Genomic DNA, 6,095 nt, shown 5'->3' with positions numbered 1-6,095 from the left:
ATTTCAAAATCATTATTTGGGGAGTTATTGTTTTGAAAAGTTTATTTCAGAATAATTTCCTAATGTAGACATGCCCTGAGAGACTAAATAAAAAAATAGATAGTATAGTAAATATATAGATGAGCTTTTGTGGGCACAAACCACTTCTTCAGATGACAAATGTGGATGGAGTAAGAGGCACAAAGCTTCAAATAAAAAGCAGAAAAAGAGGGGAGGGGAAAAAATCTGTCAAAGTGTCCATACTAAATAAGGATAATAGAGTGGGCTGTAAGTGCCTGAAACTTAGCTTTTGATGTCATCTGGGTGTCGAATATAATGGCCCTCTGCCATGTGTATTAGCCAAACTGGACTGTCTCCACAACAAAGGATCAATGGACACAAATCAGATATTCAAAATGGTAACAAAGAGAAATCTGTTGGAGAACATTTTAACTTCTGTGGGAACTCCTAATGGATTTAAAGGTGGCTCTTCTCTTTCAAAGTAATTTCAGGAATCAATTAGAGAGAGAATCTGAGCAACTGGCCTTCATATGCAAATTTGACACTTTCTCTCATGGCTTGAACAAAGATATCAACTGGATGGGTCATTATATTCAACACCCTAATGACATCAAAATTTAAGTATTGGGCACTTACAGCCCTCCCTATTAGCCTCATTCAGCATGGGCACTTTAATTGAGAGGTTTTCCCCTCCCCCTCTTCCCTCTTTTTCTGCTTTTTATTAGAAGCTCTGCCTCTTGCCCCATTTTTGTCATCTGAGGAAGTGGGTTTGGCTCACAAAAGCTCATGATACTATCTGTATATTTTTGGTTCGTCTCTGAGGGTCCGTCTACACTGTACACTTACTTTGAAATAAACTATTATGGAAAAAATACTCCAAAATAGCTTATTCTGAAATAGCACATCTACACTACAGGGAAGCCTCAAAATTAGTCTGAGGCAGGCTTTCCTAATGTGAATATGCTACCTCAATTTAGAGCCCCAGGAGGCACTGGTGAGTAATTAGTTTGAATGGCCCTGGGGAGGAGCTATTTCGAAATAGCAGCAGTAGAGCTTCCATACTACAGCTATTTCAAAATAGCTGTTTTGGAATAGGCATTATTCCTTGTGGAATGAGGTTTATAGAAGTTGGAATAAGCCGTCCGTTATTTCAAATTTATTTTGAAATAACGGAATTGTTGTATAGACACTCACATTATTATTTCAAAATAACATCAGTTATTTCTAAACAACTGTGCTGTGTAGACACACCCTAAGGTGCTACAGGACCATTTTTGTTTTTAAAGTGTGTTTTTTAGCATGCTTTAGACTTGTGGTCATGAAACTGATATTTCATTGCATCTTTCTCTCTCTTTGTCTCTCTCTCATGTTATGGAAATTCCTTTTGTACCTGATTTAATTTTTTTCTTTGGACGATTGCAATAGGAAAAAGGAAGCCATGAAAAGGTACAACTATGTATGTCAAAAGACTATTCAGTGTCTGACACTTAGTGGTAGGCATTAGGTATTGCAGTCTTTAAATCTGAGGCTATAGTAAACAAGACGGATACCTGGATGACTTTCTCAGTTCAATAAAGTGGAAGATATATTTTTTTTAATCTGTCACTCTTCAAATGTATTCTAAAGCTACATTATTAACACATTAGGAATAAGAAAAACTAGGGCTTCAATCAACTGTACTAGAACTGAGATGTAAGAAATCAAGGTATTTAACATTTATTTTAAACTAATCATCGACAATAAAAATCACTTGTATTTGATATAAGAACTTAAGGGCAGGGACGGCCTTCACATTTTTGTGTACTGGAGAGCTCCAAGTACACTGTTGGCACTTAATACTTTCCACAATGACGTTTAAACATGTTTTTTTATGATCAATATATTTGGGAATCTGAGAAAAAGTGACTAGCAAATAAGTTATTTCTTCCCTATTTTTAAAACCACCCAGAAGCTTAAAGAGAACTTAATTTAAAAAATCAGTGGAGAATTAAATAAATTAAAGTAAGAATTACCAATAAAAATCAAGTTATACCTTGAAATCAGTCCAAGAGAAATTAGAAGGGCAGAGCATCAATTACCTTAAAGTAAGCAGTGAAATGCAGTCTACCAAGAATATTCTTCATTTTAATACCAAGGCCCAATCCTTCAAATCCTAAGAGACCTCAAATCCTATTGGCTTCTATAAATTGTGTGGTGTATTCTGAACCAAGAAAGAGGTGTTCAGTAACTTGCAGGATCAGATTTCAGTCCTGGTATATAAATCACAGAAAATAGAAGAATGGAAATAAAAAATAGCTTGTGAATAAATGCAGCCATCTGGGGCAAAGAAATACAGGAATCTTTCTGCTTGGAACAAGGGTGGGCAATACAATGGCAGCAGTTCTCCAGGGTTAGCCCCTGGTAGGCCTCTGCCACTATATTTACCTGTATCTCCACAGGTATGGACAATTGCAGCTCCTGTTAGCTGCAAATCACGATTCCCAGCCAATGGGAGCAGTGGGAAGCAGTGTGGACTGAGAAACTGCTTCCCACCATTCTGATTGGTCAGGAATGATGATCTGCGGCCAATGGGAGCTGTGGTTGGCCTTACCTGAGAAGTTGCAGGTACATATAGTGGTGGGTCCCACCAGTGGCTAACTCTAAAGGACTGGATCTGGCCCACAGGTGAGTATTTGCCCACCCCTGGCTTAGAAGGTAGAACATGTCCAATATATAAAATACTATGCACAGTGAAAAGTACAATACAGATACAGGGGATGCTCATCTGTAAGTCATAGTTAGAGATGTACAGCATTTACCATCATTTGATTTTATGGACAAAAACATTCAAAATCATGTGGTACATTCTTCTTCCTGGATCCCCATTTTCCATAGTTGATCTACAGGTATAATCAAATATATAATAATGTATTAGTGTAGCATAGTAGCCAATACTGAAATAATATATTTTAATACTCCCAATTTTATCATCCATATTGAAATCTCATTTTCCTTTCTTGCTCTCTTTCATAATGTGTCAGTACATATCATATGTTGCCCCTTTTGGCCTTAGCAGTTAGCCAATATTTGTAGTTTTGCAAGGTTTTACTCATTAGGATGAACAATGGATGATATGGAGTCAGGTAAGTACTTGATGTAACCTTATTTGTTTATAACTAGCAGATTTATCTTGTGTTGTTCAGGTCCTTAACTCAATGAAGGGATTTATTTTAGAAAATGTACATGTTTTATTTAAATGATTGTATTTTTTAAAAAATACAGTGTTATTTTTATGAAGATTTTATTTCAGATTTCTTTTTAAAAAGTGTTAAAATTTGTCCATGTAATTTTTACAGTATTTTTTAAAATGGGAATTCCATCAAGTGTATTTTTCTTTCTCCTTATACACTTATCATTTGCTATGTTTTAACAAAAAAGGTCTATAGTCAATATGTTTTTCAATAACATTGTCTTCTAGTTTTCAAACCTAGAGCACTACTGTACTTCAAACTTCTCCATTTTATCTCTTTTCTGTAAGGTTTGTTGAGAAGCAATCCTATTTTTCTGGTTCATCTTGGTTCAGTCTCTTTCAACATTCACTCAGTTATGTCAGTTTTGAGGAACATACTTGATTTGGTGATTCGGTCACTTTTCTGTTTGGTTTTATGAGAAGCAATCCCATTCCAGGCACATCCCATTTTTCTGGCACAACCGAACCCTTACCTTGCTTTAAGTCATGATATGAAGGTGCATCCTAAATTTGGTGGTCCTTGTTCTTACGGATTTGGAGGAGTTCTTTATCAAACAAACTCTCTAAAACATATAAGAACACACACAAAGTCCTGTTTCCCTGAACACAGTTGACATAAACAATAGCAAATGTTTCCTTGCCCAGAAACCTTAAAGTTATACTCCAGCACGCTCTGTGTCCAAGAAGCTCTGCTTCTTTGCTTCCTTTCAGGGTTATTTTCATAACGAGAAGGAAGGAGGAAATGGGTTTCCATCCTGCAAAATAATTGACATTTAATTTTCCCTCATGGGCTACGTCTACACTGGCCCCTTCTTTGGAAGGGGCATGCTAATTTTGAACTTGGGAATAGAGAAATCCGCGGGGGATTTAAATATCCCCCGCGGGATTTAAATAAACATGGCCGCCGCTTTTTTTCCGGCTTGGGGAAAAGCCGGAAAAAAGCGTCTAGACTGGCGCGATCCTACGGAATAAAGCCCTTTTCTCTCAGAGTGACCTGAGGAATGAGTCTGGAAGCCTGCAGACCAGTCAGTGCATAATGGCTACTTGCATGTGAGACACTTGATCATGTGACTATATCCAGTTTGGGAGACACCAGGAATATAAAAATCCCATGAGGCTATCTCCATCTTGTCTTCAATCTTGCTCCTGATTCCAGATGCAGCCTTGCTAGGGACAGAGAGCTGGGAAGGATTGCTGACTCAACCTGATACAGGATGTGAACCAGAGACTTTTAAGGTGGTAGTTTGTAGCATCTCTGCTAAAAGCCTGCATCAAGAACTTGGTGACTGATGTATGTGATGTATTCTCCTTAACAACCTTACTCTCAACCTTTTCTTTCTTTTACGAATCATAGAATACTAGGACTGGAAGGGACCTTGAGAGGTCATTGAGTCTAGTCCTCTGCCCTCATGGCAGGAACAAATACTGTCTAGACCATCCCGATAGACGTTTATCTAACCTACTCTTAAATATCTCCACAGATGGAGATTCCACAACCTCCCTGGGCAATTTATTCCAGTGTTTGACTACCCTGACAGTTAGGAACTTTTTCCTAATATCCAACCTAAACCTCCCTTGCTGCACTTTAAGCCCATTGCTTCTTGTTCTATCCTCAGAAGCCAAGATGAACAAGTTTTCTCCTTCCTCCTTATGACATCCTTTTAGATACCTGAAAACTGCTATCATGTCCCCCCTCAATCTTTTCTTTTCTAAACTAAACAAACCCAATTCTTTCAGCCTTCCTTCATAGGTCATGTTCTCTAGACCTTTAATCATTCTTGCTGCTCTTCTCTGGACCCTCTCCAATTTCTCCACATCTTTCTTGAAATGTGGTGCCCAGAACTGGACACAATACTCCAACTGAGGCCTAACCAACGCAGAGTAGAACGGAAGAATGACTTCTCATGTCTTGCTCACAACATACTTGTTAATGCATTCCAGAATCATGTTTGCTTTTTTTGCAACAGCATCACACTGTTGACTCATATTTAGCTTGTGGTCCACTATAACCCCTAGATCCCTTTCTGCTGTACTCCTTCCTAGACAGTCGCTTCCCATTCCCATTCTGTATGTGTGAAACTGATTGTTCCTTCCTAAGTGGAGAACTTTGCATTTGTCTTTCTTAAACCTCATCCTGTTTACCTCAAGCCATTTCTCCAATTTGTCCAGATCATTTTGAATTATGACCCTACCCTCCAGAGCAGTCGCAACCCCTCCCAGCTTGGTATCATCTGCAAACTTAATGGCTGTGTCTAGACTGACAAGCTTTTCCGCTTTTGCGGAAAAACTTGCCAGCTGTCTACACTGGCCACTTGATTTTGTGCAAAAGCACTGGCTTTCTACTGTCTGAAATCAGTGCTTCTTGTGCAAATACAATGCTGCTCCCGTTCTGGCAAAAGGCCTTTTCCAGAAATGCTTTTGGGCAAAAGGGCCAGTGTAGACAGCTGAAAACTGTTTTGCGCAAAAAAGCCCCGATGGTGAAAATGGTGATCAGGGCCTTCTTGTGCAAAATCGTGTTTAGATTGGCATGGACGCTTTCCACAAAAAGTGCTTTTGCGGAAAATTGTCTGTGCCAATCTAGACGCTCTTTTCCGCAAATGCTTTTAACGGAAAAACTTTTCTGTTAAAAGCATTTGCAGAAAATCATGCCAGTCTAGACGTAGCCAATAAGTGTACTTTCTATGCCAATATCTAAATTGTTGATGAAGATATTGAACAGAGCCGATCCCAAAACAGATCCCTGTAGGACCCCACTTGTTATACCTTTCCAGCAGGATTGTGAACCATTAATAACGACTCTCTGAGTACGGTTATCCAGCCAGTTATGCACCCACCTTATAGTAGCCCCATCTATGTCGTATTTGCC

General features: G+C 38.7%; 1 long non-coding RNA gene across 1 annotated transcript in view; it reads right to left on the bottom strand.

Annotated features, from left to right (window-relative positions):
- Nucleotides 1-2,793: 2,793 nt before the first annotated feature.
- Nucleotides 2,794-6,095, bottom strand: part of LOC142827053 (uncharacterized) — a 78,714-nt gene continuing 75,412 nt past the window's right edge. Inside the window, exon 3 of the long non-coding RNA XR_012901426.2 lies at nt 2,794-2,879. This is a non-coding gene — a long non-coding RNA (uncharacterized LOC142827053). The remainder of the gene's footprint in view (nt 2,880-6,095) is intronic.

The sequence above is a fragment of the Pelodiscus sinensis genome, chromosome 2 (genome assembly GCF_052426305.1).
Source record: "Pelodiscus sinensis isolate ZL-2025 chromosome 2, ASM5242630v1, whole genome shotgun sequence".
Classification (NCBI taxonomy): domain Eukaryota; kingdom Metazoa; phylum Chordata; order Testudines; family Trionychidae; genus Pelodiscus; species Pelodiscus sinensis.
This window is presented reverse-complemented; position numbering and strand designations above follow the sequence as displayed.